Genomic DNA, 16,223 nt, shown 5'->3' on the forward strand with positions numbered 1-16,223 from the left:
TCATGTTTAGAAGAAACTATTTTAAAATATTGTTTAAAAGTTGTTGTTGCAAACCATTTGCCTGGCAAATGTGGATGGGACCAAACTATTTTTAAATGATGTTTAAAACATATGTTTTAGAGAATGGTCTAGTAGTAGTCTTTATGAAATAGTTTAGCAACTGTCCAGGCACACAGTATTCACACTGTTTTGGGATGAACCAGTTTCACTGCATGGTTAAAAAGCACGTCCATTATATGATTTCTCCCCAGTATACATGGTTTCCTAGAGATTCTTGCTCAGATAAGTCCAAAAGCTGAGAACTATCATTCTGTGGGTAAGAGTTAACTCTTATTTTTAAATATATATGGAGTATCATAGATCAAAAATGTGAAACAGTCTATGAAATATGGAGCATATGTTGGTCCTTGAAACTCAGAATTTTCTAGGGGCTTCAAATCCTTTAAAGGCCCGGAGAAACTGAAGGAATTGAAAGCCTTTATTCTCACTCTCTGTGATTAATTCCCAGCAAAAGAACTCTGTCTCAGTAGTCTCCATACCTTAGAGTTCTGTTTCTTACATTGTGTGAAGCCATCACATGCACACACACAGTATATGGAACATCTTACGGAAATCAGCTGGAAGCACCTGGCTGCCATTTTGCAGCAGTGCAATTCATGCCTCGTTAAGTACTCATCATCATCTAAGCATTTATTTCCTTCATAAACCCCTATCTTCAAAGGTTTATAATGCAAGCTAAAAGAAATGCTCTCAGACAGAGGTTCTCAAAATGTGGTCCACGGACCACCAGTGATCCGCAAGCTCCATTCAGGTGGTCCACGGGTAGTTCCCTCTAAGATGCGCACCTAGGTGGCTGCACACAAGAGAATGAAGGGCCACCCACCTAATTAGTGGAGCCGCGCAGGCGTAGCTCCACTAATTAGGTGCCTAAACCCTGGAGAAGACGCACATGTAAGGTGAGGTGGTGGCCTTGGGTGGAATAGGGGGTAGGTGGGAGGGGGCAGTGGGGTGAGAAGAGGGGGTGGAGGGAATTTGGAATGTGCAGGGTGCGGCGGCCAGAGAAAGAGGTGACTTTCCCCAGCTCCAGGGCTGCAGCAAAGGCCGGCTCCAGGCACCAGCGGAGGAAGCACATGCCTGGGGCAGCACATATTAAGGGGCAGCATTCCGTCCATTCTTGGGGCCAGACAGTAGTCCGAGCAGCTTTTTTTTTGCTTCGGCGGTTCAGGCGTTAGTCCGAGTGCCTTTTTTTTTTTTTTGCTTGGGGCGGCAAAAATGGTAGAGCCGACCCTGGCTGCAGCTGCCGGGAAGAGACGGCCCTCCTTCCCAGCCCCAGCTCGGTGGCTGTTGTAGTGGGGAAGAGAGGGCACATCCTTCGCATTAGAAAGGTAAAACTATTGATATGAAAATATGAGTTGTGTGCTTTTATTTGTAGAACAAAAATAGCTAATTATTATTACGTGTTTATATATATATATCTATAAATGTAATAATAATTTATATATAATTTATATATAATTTATATAAACATAATATATATAGTGCTTTTATCCAAAGCACTTTACAATAGTTAGTTAATGATACAAACAACATTTGGAAAGATCATTAAGTGGTCTGCCAAGACCCTCAGCAACTTTCAAGTGGTCCGTGGAAAAAAAAGTTTGAGAACCACTGTTCTAGGCAACATCATGGCATGAAGTGTTAAAGCTCAAGACCATATTCTTTGTAACTTGTCTAGACACAAATATTGACCATGATAGTTACAGCGAAATAAACTATTCTGTGATAGCTGTGTCAGAATAACTCCCTGTGTGGACATTCTATTCTGGCATAAAAGTGACTTTATTTCAGAATAATTCCTCTGCTATAGAATAGCTTATTCCACTATAGCTATGCCAGTCAATTTCCCCATGTACACAAGAATATTTTAGTGGGAAAATCCATTTGGACCTTTTTACCCATGCATTAAAAAAAAGTGTTTCAGATATTGAGTTTGTATTGATATAATTACTTTGATGCAGGAAATGAAATTTAGCAAGCAGTTCATTCATAACATGGCCAATTTGCATTTGGTGTTTTATGAATTATTACTGCAGAGCCAAAGATATTGCAAGTTAACAATTGGCTACTGCACATTTGCAGTAAATGTTATTGACATGTTTGCTGAAAATTTTTTGCTTGCAACACTGTCACACTTTAGCTAAACATCTAAATGCATGATAAATCAGAACCCTCTCCAGTCTAGGACTTAAATAATATGACTTAATATCAATATAGAGGATATAGATATATATATCTATATAGATATAGATACCACACACACAAAAAGAGATTTAAACCACTAGACTGGAAAGACTGCAAGCTGTTCCAGTCTGTCAGAGACATGATACATGTTTTGAAAAATTGCCCGTTTGCCCAAGAGACCATAAATTGGAAGGCAATAGATAAAAGTATGAAATTTTAAAATCTTTCTTGTGAATATTTTCTTTTATTTTCCCTCAGAAAGGGGAAATTATAAAAAGTTACAAATAAATAATGCTAAAGTTTGCTTCTCAGTGAGAAAAGTTAATGGGAAATTCCAAGATTGGGGCCTCACATCATAGTTCCTCTTATTTTTTCCCTTTTCCCCACTTCTCCCTTTTCACCTCCCACAGAACGTTATGAACTCCTGGAGAAGCATTAGCCTTCCATTAGATTCCTTGCCTTTTATCTGTTTCAATCAATTGCTTATTATCATTCAAACATTTATTCTGGAATTTAATTTCGGTCACTTGAATATAAGGGATTAAATATAAACAGACCATACATCATTAAGTACATTGTCCAGCATAGGTTTAAATTAAGTGTTGGGTCTTCTACCACTCCCCATGGGAATTTAACACAAAAGTGGTGGTTGGACACTTGTGAAATTAATACTATAACTCTCATCACCTGTTTAAAACACTTTACTATTTAATGTAATTATTAGTAATCACTAGACTGAGATGAATAATTGACAGTTAACGATGTATTAAACTAAACTAACCACTTTTAATGCTTACAGAATGCCCAAGAGCAGATCCAGATTTTCTTGAATTTATTCACCTCAGTTTTTCCATACTTAATTTCTCTTCAGATTGATTACAAACAGTTTTGGATGAGGATAGACGAGGAGAGTAGAAATATGAGCATCACGATTTAACTGTGATTGGTCAGATTAGTCAGATGGTGTTATATCTGCCCCCTGCCTGGATGAGCATAGCACTTTCAATGGCTTTTGAGACTCTTAGGGAGTAATAGCAGATAAATAGGATTAGGGAATTTAGAACTTTTTATTTTATTTTTCTTTCTTAAATACACAGATCTTTCCCAAGGCATCACACTTGTAAAAAAAATAGCTTTCTGTCAAATGTATTGGCTGGAAACCGAGCTCAAGTTTAATTTTCTTTCATGTGTATATAAGCTACTGAGAAAGGTACAGTCAGAACCTCGTCTGGTTCATTTAATTGCCCCTAGTGTACTGCACCAGGTATCATCCCAACTAAAATATACCTAGTTTACTGTATTCATTGGTCTGCAAATTTCTCTCATCACCACAGTGATTGACACAAAATGATTACATGTGTGTGGTCCTAATTGTGAAAAGCATGGTCACACTGTATCTTTGTCCAGACCATTTATATTTCTGGTGAAATACACCTTTGTGCAGAGAGCCAACCCAAGAGGCATATACACCACTTTTTGCACCCAAATAGGACTTTGCATTGCTTCTCTGCACAGGATAGAATTTCACCCTCATTAATATTTGTACAAGTAAAGCCTATTTGCTCAAGTCTTTGTTGAAAGTAAGTACAAAAGGGGCATGAGCATTAAATTCAAGCAAATATTCACAGAAAAATAGTTTGCAGTATTTGTCTAGCTCTAATGATTAAACAACTGACATGTCAAACAGTTGCCACACTGTACACATTCACTGTTTACTTGGCAGTTGAAGGGGACCTAATGCATTGCAGTGCAAAATGTTGATGTTTTATTAAAATATCAAGCTTTTTATGTGTTGTTAATTAAACATAAAAAAATAATTATTCAATATAAATGTTTTGATAAAAATCAAATAGTTGTAATTGCTCCCCAGACTGGCACACTGTGCCCATGAATCTGTTTAAACGCAATAATACCAAATGGAACTGACTGCAAGGTTGCAGCTGTAATATTATACATGTCTATCTAATTTTTAACATTAAAAATAATAGGTTATTTCTCTTAATTTTCAATTATGATAAGTTCATCAGATAAGTATTTTTCTTGGGCATTTCATCCTCTGTACAAAATAAGAAACATATTTACAGCAAAATAATAAGATACTTGCCTGCTATCATTTATAACAATTTGGATCTGCTATCTTCAAATTAGTTTGCAATGTGAACCACATCTTAAATTGAGAGATCACCTCTCTGCCATTCATGACTATACAGACCACCTCCCCTTCAGTTCACTCCAGCATGACATCCCTGTGGAACTACAGCAATTTGCTTACACAGACATTTAATATTAGAAAATCATTTGCTATGTTTAACTGTCTTTTAATGCAATTTAAAAACTGGAAACAAGGATCACCAGCACCATGCAGCCAGTGATTCACAAACCATAGTTGTTAAACTGCTGTCTTAGAATACTAAAAGTGAATGAATACCACTTACTTTTTTACATTTTACTCAGCTTTGATAATGATAGTAGACTGAAAGTTTCACTTCCCTGGTTTGTGTCAGTTTCACTTTCTCATTCTCATGCTCTAACACAATGCTTTTGTGTTTATGTTTATGACACTCTAGAGTAGTGTTTAAATTCTCCCTGTAAAAGGGTATACTGGCTATTAATGCCAGAGAGGGCCAGAAGAACCCATTCCAGGGATCTTTGAATAAACAAATGGCCTTGTAGCAGGAAGAGAGGAAGCAGTCCCAGAGACTTAATAGTTGGATGGGTGTAATGCTTGGTGGCCGAGGCAGGGTAGGGGGATGATCCATAGCAGTAGTCAAGGGTGCACGAGCCATCAGGAAGCTGGCAGATCAGTCCGTATTGGAGGAGTCCAGGGCAATCACTGGAGTTCTTGCTCGGGTCAGTAGCTGTAAGATTCAGTACAAGTGGTCAGGTCAATGGGTTGGGGAGGCAAGGTCGCAAGGTATGGTTATACGAAGCAACATGGCAACAATGTTGGGACAGGCAGAGGCAAGGCAGCAACCAACAGGCAATGGTCTGTCGCTCAGACAGCTTCCTCTTCCTGTTGGGGCCTTTATAAAGTGCAGGCACTCAATGAGAGTGCTGTCTGTCCATCCAATCAGGGGTGTAGCTGCTGTGTGCCTGCAGACCTTTAGCGCTAAGGCTGTTGGCCAAGAGCAGCCATTCAGTGCATTGTTGTGGCGCAGTGGCTAAGGATGCCATCTAAGGACCTGGCATGCCTGTGCTCAATGCTGAGGTCCTGACAACAGGAAAAACCAGGACACTGTTCCTTTAAGGGCTAAGAACCAGGAGCCCTTTACTATAGGGTTTGGCAGGGCTCCCCTCTCTCCCATAAGATCTCCGTGTGTGGCAGAAGAGCCAGACATGAGTATGAGTTTTTGCGTTGCTGCAATGAGCTTAATTTGAACTCATTTCAGCTAGTAACCTAGCCCCAAGCAGTGGTTGGTGGTAGTTCTAAGAAAGACTGGGGGGTGTTCTTAAGGAGTCCCAAAGAGGGGTAACAGAGCAAGTTCACCAGAATCCATGTTCAAAAGAATCCCTCAGCTAATTCTATATCTATTTAGTGCCTCTGTAAACAATAACATCAGCCACTGATAGATAACATTTTCCCCACCCGAGAGCCCAATATAAATAAAAATGTTCATGGTCTTCCCTAACCATATAACCTTTGGAAAATCATGGATGCTGCAACATGCATCTGATCTCACTATAGAAAAGCTCATCTCCCCACAAAAATCTAAAGAGAATAAAGCTCCACCATGGCTTGCTGCAGAGCCGCTTGAAAAGCTGAAGTGTAAAGGAACTCCACCTCTCAGAAGCTCCACATCTGCCAATTTTAGACCAAACCAATTGGGCTGAGCACGTAATGAGAGTTATGACAGCCCTAGAGTTTAGCATACCCCCTTCATGCAGCCCCAAGAATGGAGAATGACAGATTCCAGTAAGGGTTGGGACAAGAAAAACGTACTTCACCCTTTTTGTTGCCTCTCCACCTGCAATAATTTCCTCAAAGCCACTGACTCTGCTCAGCACAAATTCTTGCAAATTTATTCAGAGAAAAGATTGGACACTATCAACCATGAGCTATCCTCCATCTTTTCATTCTACTCGCCACCTGCTCCAGCTTTCCTCTTTCTTTGCTATCTCCTCTTTCACCCTGATCTCCAACACCTAAATGTCCCTCCAATACCCTTTCCAATCTCTTGACCTTATTTCTTATTGCCTCCTGACCTTTACACTCTCCCTCATCCATCTTCTCTAATTCATTCTTAAATTCTATCTCATTTGACTGCTTTACCTGAGCCTTAAATATACCACTGTCTCAACTACCTTAAAAAACTCTCCCCTGTCTTCTCCCATCTCTCCAGCTGCTACCCCATTTTCGTCATCTTCTTTACATCCAAGTTCCACTTACATTTCCACACTACTATTTCCTTGACTCTTTGCAATCAACTTGCACCCCTTATATTCTGCTGAGGCATCCCTAACTAAGGTCAATAGTGACCTCTTCCTGGCCAAATCTGAGTCTTTTTTCCATCTTCATCCTCCTTGTCCTCGGAATAAGGGATAGCCTCAGAGGCTATTTAAAATTAGATACAGGGGCACAGAATCTGAATAGGAATAGACAAGATGTTTAAATGGAAACACTTCAGGGAGTCAACAGTAATAAAGTGGCTACATTAATTTTGTGAAATAATCTATACAACTGTAAATGTGTCCCATGCACACTGCAGTTGATATGCTTCAAGAACACACCCAGAAAATCCCTCTCCTCATCACACACATATGTCTAAGCCCTTACACAAAAGAACAAACAAGGAAAGCAAAACACTTGGAAGGCCTGATTCTAATCCCATTTGCCAACTTTACCTAATCACTGTGCAACTCCATCAACTTCAATGGAGTTATTCCTGATTTATACAAGTGTGAGATCAAAATCAGTCCTTCAGACCCCGATTTAGACAGAAATGCCATGGACAAAAGTGCAATGTTAAAATGAGAAAACAAAACATTTAAATCATCCAAGAGGGTAATGTGTTTTCTAGACAGTTATTTACAATATGCCACTGTATGTGGAGCACTGAAAGATATATACTATAGCTCTGTAAGAGGTGATACAAATATTATTTTCATAGGAGTAAAAATGCGACTTCCTGGTATCTCCTCAAAAGGTAGATTTTCGTAACTAAATATTCACTCGCTGTTGTTGGGTGATTCAATATTATTAATACATGTATTATAATAGTTTTGGACCTCCTTCTGTTAATATATCAAGTGATAGATATCGCAGTTTGAGTATCACTTATTTTAAAAAGGTTATGAAAACTCTAGTCAATCAAAACGAAATTTCTAGTGAGCTAAAGGTGGTTCAGCTGCAATATACTGTGGGAGAGCCTGGTGACCTTGGGATTCCCTCCCCTTTGGCTGGTTGAGATCAGGCGTGTTGCTATGGTGATAAGCTTGCCCTCCAGAATGAGGAGATAAGGCTCACTTTTCTTCAGCACCCCTACTAATTTGGGCCACGAGGTGGCATTAACTACAACCAAGAACATGATGAGTATCACCCTGTTTGCAAGATAACCAGCTTTTCTGATTTATTTAGGACTGTCCTAATTGTCCACTAGTGACCCTTAGGAAACATTAAGCAAAAATACAACACTACTCAGATTCCCTCCCCTCCCCCGCACACACACACACACACACACACACACATACACACACATCCTGTGAACGTTGAATGGTAACAGTGGTATTCTTATTGGCAGGTTACTGGAACAGTGATAACACTCTTCTTCGACAGAGATAACACTTCTGCACGTTCCTGGTATCAATCTAAATGCAACAGAGCAGATTCTATTGTCAATTATATGCCAATGGATTTACACTCATGTACATGAAAGCAGAATCTAGTTCAATAGGCCTGATTCTCCTGTCACTTACACTTCATACCAGTGTAACTCTGCTAACTTCAGTGGTATTGACACCCAATTTATGCTGGTGAAATTGAAAAGAGACTCAAGCCCAATGGTAGAAAATTACACTGTAATTTTCAAGTATCCATTAATTTTGAGTCAGATCTACATAGGTGTTGAGCACCCAAAACCCCAACTGAGGCCATATAATTAAAGCAACCAAATTTAGCATGCACTTAAAATTTTTCTCTTCATTGATTACTTTTATCTTACGACCCATCTTCTTGCTGAGCACAATCCTGCAAATACATACTCAGACAAATAATATTTATTTTCCTGAGTAGTCCCACGGACATCAATTACACTACTTACATGATTCGGAACTAATCATATGAGCAAGATACTGCAGGATCAGACTCAGAGTCATGGTTGTAATAACAATAATTATGGTAAGAAACAAAGCCAATTAAAAGGAAGTAGAACAAGGGCAAAATCTCTTGTACTACTTTAATCAGGTATATTTTACTTCATTTATATATTCCATGGTAATACAGTGGCATAAATTCTGAAAATTTCCTAGAATTGTCAGCCTAGGAAAAAATGTCTAAAATTTAAAATATCACTTTGATATTTATACTGTAATTAACAATTGTTTACATTTACAAAATATGAAGATCTGGGGGGTTTTCACTATTCAACTTACTTTTCTACATCTTTAATATATCTGTTTAGGCCATACATAGATTGCATACCTAACATGTGAACATTCATTTTGATAACCTACATATTAGTCACTAGAAATAATTATCATATCTTATATAAAGATAAGTAAACACAAAATGTAAGATATTTTAAGTTCTGTCTCTTAACTCAAACAAATTCGTATGCATTTTATTCAAATTATTCAGGGATTAGTATGCTGGAACTCATGTAAAATATACAATATGTATAGCAAAGCACTAAGAACCATACAAGGAATTCCAATAACAGTATATACTTTTACTGATGCCTGCTAGATCCAAATGAGTATGTTTTGTTTTGTCTTAAATACTGGATTTGAAAAATTTGGGATTACATTTCAGTTTTTCCTAATTCATATTGAAGTTTGAGTGTAATAAATAGAAAAGGTACATGTGCATAAGTTTACTTGTTTATTAGCTACATTGTTTCATGTAGTAATTATCTCTTAATCATCTTCAGTATAAATGCTAAAGAGTGAAAATATATGTGAATGGCATGATAGTTAGTGGGGCTATTAGAGCTAGATACACTTATTTCATGAGACCAAAGCCCATTTTCTGTGAGGAGGGGGGACCAAAAAGTTCAGACTGCAGCACTGAACAGGGAGGTTTCATTTATCTCAGAAATGTGGCATTGCCCAACATTCCAATCAGGCAATTACCATAGGGATGGTCCCAACTGGAAGAGTCAGGAAGAGTGAGGGAGGTGGGAAAGGTACATGAGTGGACAGAGAAGGACTTCAGCTACAGAGTCAATGTCCATGAGGGATATAAAACCCCACAATAAGGGTAAAGCTCATCTGTGCTAAAGACAGAACTTTCTCAGGGGCAGGTCAGAGACTGTGGAATGAACTCCATTAGGAACTAAGGACCATCACACACCTCACTACTTTCTGCTCTAAGTGCAAATCACATTTCTTTGACCTTGCCTTCTCTAACATAAATTCATAGCAACATGCATAGTTTTAAAACCCGACCAAAGCAAGATCCTTCACACACTTCTCCTCCTGGGAAGAAAATTAAAGAATAAACAACATGACAGTTGTGTGGTCACGTGGTTTAATGCACTACTGGAAGATACTCAGATATTACATGATGAGTGAGGTACAAGGACCTATATGTAATAGACCTATATAGAAAATAGTATCATAAGACTCCTCACTCAGTCATATGGGAGATACTAAATAGTTTATACTTAAATCAAAACCAACCAACCAACCAAAACCCTAAAGCCCTATTGAAATAAAACACTCTACTGCACATGCTCCTCCTCCTGGGGAGAGGATGAGAGAACAAACACGTGAGAGCTGTATAGTCTGATTGCTTAACGCACTACTGGAAGGCGCAGTGTAATGTGATACAGGTGGTATAAGAACATGAATGGAATAGAATAGAAGTTGTAAACACTGTAGCAACAATGGAGGAAAAAGAGGGTCAGCAGTCTGCAGACTCTTTATAGAAAGTGCTGGACGTATGCAGGCATGAACCAGCGAATGTTTAGAATAGTTTAGCTACAGCTGTACACTGGCCAGGTTCCTTTAAAGGCAGTTGTGGGATTCAACTCAAAGGGTTTCATACAACTGGAGAAATTGCCCAGAATGGGGGAAAGTTGGGTGTTTAGAAACATGAGAGACAAAGTTATGCAGCTATTGAGCAATCACAGCTAACGATCAGGTTAGATTTATTGGGAAAAATCCCAGCAGTCTAGCACTAAATCTACATAACACAATACTAATTTTAACTAAATAAGTTAAACATTTCCAGAGAAGACAAACACAACAGAAAAACAAAACTGGGTCAGGAGATTAAAATAGCACCAGCTTCAATGAATGATTCTGTTTTGTAGTGCAAACTTCTGAGTAACTGCAAGAACTTTGGACTTCAGTTTATCCGCTGGATTACTATACCCTGTTTATTCTTGGTGACCAGCAAATTTGCAGGCAGCAACACCTAGCTCTTAAGCCTCCCAGGGTAGGTCTACATTGCAGCTGGATGTGTGCTTCCCAGCCCAGGTAAACAAACAAGCATGAATTTGAACTAGCTATGTAAACAGGATAGCATGGGCAGTGGGGGGGTCTGGGTGGGTTTTACTCAAGTGGGTGGCCCAAGCTACTTCCCGTGCTACCTTAGCTACACAGCTAACTTTAGCACAGTAGTTCATGTCTGTCTACCTCTCTAGGAAGCACCCTCAAAGATGCAATGTAGACATACCCACAGTGTTGGTGGGTTACTCCCAGTTTTGGTTACAATCTACCATGTTCCTAGCTTCCTAGGGGAATCTACCTATTTTCTCCTAAAGCTATAGGTTCAGCAGATGAGCAGACATAATCTCTTCACCTGTGCTATCTCCCCAGCTTTTTTGGTCTCCATGAATCTATCATATTAAAGAGAATGGGGAAGAAGTGTTGGAAGCCAGTGAAAATGAAATCTACTTGTTTGCCTTCCATGTCAAGACAACATGTCCCCTCCAACTTACATTTATTACTGCAGCTAAGACAGAGAGGTAATCAGAGTGGGGACCTGTGCTGCAGCAATACAAAGGGAGAGCAGAGATAGTCAGCCACACACTGAAGAAGTATCTATAACCGTCAATACACACAGGAAAGATACTATCACTGATCTGAAGAGCTTACAATCTAAGATTCATTTATTTTCTGCAATATATTTGGCTTCAACCGGATGCCACTTTTTTGATCAGTTTGGATACTTTTTGGTCTGGAACAGGGGTCGTCAACCTTTGGCACACAGCTTGCCAGGGGAAGCACTCTGGCGAGCTGGGCCGGTTTGTTTACCTACTGCGTTCACCGGTTCGGACGATCACGATTCGCACTGGCCGTGGTTCGCCGCCCCAGGCCAATGGGGGCAGTGGAAAGCAGCGCGGGCCGAGGGATGCCTCTTCCTGCCCCCACTCGCCCCCTCCCCACAGCGCCTCCCGACCACCGCCAAACAGCTGATCAGCAGGGATCGACAGGGTCCACCGAACAGCTGATCAGCAGGTGGCTGGTGGGTGCTGAGCACCCACTATTTTTTTCCATGGGAGTCCAGCCCCCGAGCACCCACAGAGTTGGCACGTATGTCTGTGTTTAGTTTTTATGTCATGTGTAGATTATTTCTATGTATTTTGTTAGCCATTCTTTATTGCATATATAAACTGCTCTTCCCTTTCACTCCACTGTTTTACTTTGCCTATATTTGCAAAGTGGTTTCTTTATGTTTGCTCTAATACTGGACATTTCCTATACTCATGGTACCTGCCACATCAGTGACATTGTCCCCTATTTGGTCTATTTTTTAACCTTGCCTTTTCATTTTCTCTCAACTTCTTCCTTGCTTGTTTAGGCGTGGCGTTTACAGCCACATGCTCCATGCCTCTTTCAAGGGCTGTTACTTGTATTCCTCTTTGTTCTGCTGCTTACGTGTCAGGTCCATTTCCCTGAGTAGCTTTCCACTTATCCTTCTACTGCTGTGCCCAAAAGCTATTCAGTCATTAAGGAAGCAGTCTTTTAGCGTTCTAGATTCACAAAAGCTTTTTTATATTGATCATTGCACTCTTTTATTGTTCCTCCGTCTTTCTGGAACTTTATCGGGAGTATCTATTTCTTTCATAGGAAAAACAGACCCACCCCATATATGTATACTCATCATGCATTATGTGTGGGGATAGCTGGTTTTGTAATATTATATTTAGATCCAATTCTGCCACCTTACTTACTCCACAAGTAAATAGTAAAGTCCTAGTCAATGTAAGGTACTACTTAATATGTATAAAGGTGGAAGAACCTAGTCCATAGTGAAGAAGGATAGTCTTGTTATTAAGGCACTGGACCGATATCACGCAATTTCAGTTCTATTCCCAGGCCCAGATGCAGAAAAAGACGTAGGCGTCTAACTCCTACTTTAGGCACCTCTGGGATCCTCAGAACCCTTGCTCAGCTGCCGCTTAACCCTGGAGGTACCTAATTTTTTGTCATAAATGTCCCCCAGTTGCCTAACGTTCTGCCATTGAGAATGCTTATAACACCTAATCTAGGTGTCCAGCTTCCTAAGCCCCACGAGGAGCCTCAACCAGGTGAAATTAGGCATTCCCCTGTGGGATTTGATCGGGTAGGTGCCCTCAGAGCTTGCCTAAATCCACACAAACCAGCTGGAGTGTTGAGAGGGTTGGATTTGGGCCCCAGCTCTTCCACGGACCTTGGGCAAGACACTTCATGTCTCTTCCTCAACTGCCCCATGTATAAAATAAGAATCATACTTCACCTTTTCACAAGGTTGTACGAGGATAAATTCATTAATAATTGTGAGGTCAGGTACTATGATGATAGGGCCCATGGAACAAATAAAAATACATATTGTACTATTCACCCCACCACCACATACAAATCCTTTCTCTAAAATAAGATCCCCTTCCCCCTTCCCTCTTTCCCCTTCCCCCCCCCCCAAAAAAACAATGCTGGATTTAATCAAGACAGCCTGGTGAACTTTCTGGAGAGGTCATTGAAAATGATTTGTGGGGCTCCCCTCTGCTGGCTGGAGGGGAGGGGGGGAATGAATATACTCTGACCAACACTTTGTGAAAATAACATGTTATTTTCATAAGGCTTCAAATGTGCTTTTTTGGAACTGTTTATAACTTGCACATTTTGAAAAGACAATAAGCACACTGGAAACTGGCATGGCCCTTGCCACCATTGTGAATGCAGACTGTACATGGTTCCAGGCATCTAAACCCAGTGATTTGATTAAACCAGTTGAAACAGTGTGGGTGTATTATTTACTCAGAGATTGGCAGGTTTTGTACTCCTCTAATCAAAACTAACTTCATTTGTAAGCAGGGATATTTACAGGTCATTACTCCACAGTAATATTGACTAGGACATTTCTGGTGGCGTTTTTCAACAACAAAAAGTTAAACGGCCAAGTTATTTGTTTACATTACAAGAAGCATCTGTTCTTTATGCAGACAACAGCAGATACTGAACTTTCCAAAATATTTTAAAACACAGCGTGCATTACAGTTCCATTACAAAGACAATATTTAAGTCTCCTAGATTGTACTATATTAAATGTAGCTCAGCATTATTAATGCAGCACCACCCTATGCAATGCATAGCAATCCTATTACACATTGACAGCTTACACCCTCAAGTCTCTGATGGAACTGTTATGATGTAGTATGTCATTTCCTAATAGAAATACTATGCAAAGCACAGCTATATCTTGACAAGCTCAACAAAAACCAGTTCTGAAGAACTTATTGTCGTGCATGCTGTCAATGCATATGGCATAATTCTAAAGGAAATCTAAGAAAAGCATGCAGAAGATGTCCAGTTTATGTAATAATCATACTTTTCACTTATCTAGAGCAGAAGTGTAGTCATACTTGGGTCTGAAAGGGCCATGGCTCATGCAACTAGCACCTTAGCACCCAGACCCACTCAAATCTGAGCCTGTGTGAATGCTCTCAAATGGGAGGTGCTCTGTGGCCAGCTCAGGTCACGTGACTCAGCAACTCCATCCCTGCCTAGATGTTGTTTCTCCCCACCCCAAGCCCAGGTGGCAGCAGCAGCAGCAGCAGAGGGAGCTGCATAGCTTCAGCTCTGACACCAGTGGTGCCTCCTTGCATCCCTCCTATTCGGGCAATAGCGCAGGGAGCCTTCTCCCTATGCCGGAGGCTTTGTGAGGATGGGCTTGGGGAGTGACATTGGGAGGTGGGGCAAGGACCTCAAAATGCCCCAGCCCCAACCTGGACTGAGTAGATACATGTTGTATTCCTCCTTCCCCAGACTTTACTCCTGCCCCCAGCCCCGACACTCATTGCCAGGGTGTCTGAGCCAGTTGGTGCTTCCTGGCTGTGGTGAAGGAGGGTCTCCTCCTATCCCTGCAGGGAGCGTACGCTGTGGCAGGTGGGGTGGGAGGCAGAGACTGGCTCTCTGCGCTGGGGTCAGGCTAGGTGCCCTGCATTGGTGCAGTGTGCGGGGGGGGGGGTGAATTCATTGCCCAGCCATCATAAGTTGGGGACCACCCACATTTCAATTGCCAGCTATTCCAATGATGTAGATACTTCTGTCTGAGGAACTTGAAATACCTTCATTAATTTAACCTCATAAATATCTTTATGAGGCAGGTAAGTGTTATTATCCACATCTCATACTGGGGCATAGAGATGTTAAGTCACTTGTGAAGATCACACAGCAAGCCTATGACAGAGCTTAAAAAAGAACCAACAGCTCCTGTTTTCAGTCCTGAGCCTTATGCAAAGGGTTAGTTTTCTGCTATAGTTTAGAAATATTAACAAAATCGGATAGCACCCAGTTATTGTGCTGCTCAAAGACCATTGAACCATCCAAATTCACTAGTACTGGAGCAGAAGTCAGGGAGGAAAGGAGGACACTGCCGCCTTTGCTCTTGACTTTCCTTGATTCCATCCATTTAATCAGATCTGTGACAGTATTTGCATGCAGACTTTTTGCATTTATCTTTGAGAGAGAGAAAAATTGTTTCCCTTCAGAGGTTGGTTCAGAGGTGTCACAGGATTGTGCCTTTATATAATTTAATGTATTCAGTGATAGCGTAGGAGGAACTGCAGGACTGTAAAATACAAAAATAAAGTGACAGTTCTGATGCAAGGTAAAGTGAGATTGTTGCTTTGGTACTGCCCTGGCTTCATCCGATGGGAAATTTCAGTCCTGAGCCTGCAAGTTTAAAAATAATCTAGCACAAATGACTCCAAGAACTGGGCATTTGTATAGCTCAAAAAGGCTAAGACACATGGGGAAGTAAGGAAGAGATACACTGTCCACATGGTGATACGTGGGGTGTTCAGAAAGTTTCTCGCCTCACAAAAAATATATAATTTGTATTCAATTGTTTATTTATTTTTCAGTATAATCCCATTTGACGTCAAAGCACTTGGTCCAGTGCAGCTGCTGTTTGGCTATGCCTGTCTTGTAGAAAAAGTGCTTTTCCTGCATGTCCAGGAACTCCTCAACTGCTGCAATCATCTCATCATGGAAAATCTTCCCACTAAGCTCTTCCTTCAACTTGGAGAACAGGCCAAATCTGGTGAATAGGCTGGATAGGGAAGCAGCTGAAAGCCCATTTGGTCACTGTGGCCACTGCAACCTGGGATACTGGCTGCCAACTAGAGCTGTTGATCACTGCCCCTTGAGCCCGATGAGCTAGCCAGCTTTCTATCCACCTTATAGTCCATTCATCCAATCCATACATCTTTAACTTAATGGCAAGAATACTGTGGGAGACTGTGTCAAAAGCTTTGCTAAAGTTAAGGTATATCACGTCCTCAACTTTCCCCATATCCACAGAGCCAGTTATCTCATCATAGAAGGCAATCAGGTAG

General features: G+C 40.6%; 1 long non-coding RNA gene across 1 annotated transcript in view; it reads right to left on the bottom strand.

The window, feature by feature from the left end:
* Positions 1 to 4,119: 4,119 nt before the first annotated feature.
* Positions 4,120 to 16,223, bottom strand: part of LOC117874881 — a 364,430-nt gene continuing 352,326 nt past the window's right edge. The window contains exon 9 of the long non-coding RNA XR_004645101.1: positions 4,120 to 5,099. This is a non-coding gene — a long non-coding RNA (uncharacterized LOC117874881). The remainder of the gene's footprint in view (positions 5,100 to 16,223) is intronic.

The sequence above is a fragment of the Trachemys scripta genome, chromosome 3 (assembly GCF_013100865.1).
Source record: "Trachemys scripta elegans isolate TJP31775 chromosome 3, CAS_Tse_1.0, whole genome shotgun sequence".
In the NCBI taxonomy this organism is placed as follows: Eukaryota; Metazoa; Chordata; order Testudines; family Emydidae; genus Trachemys; species Trachemys scripta.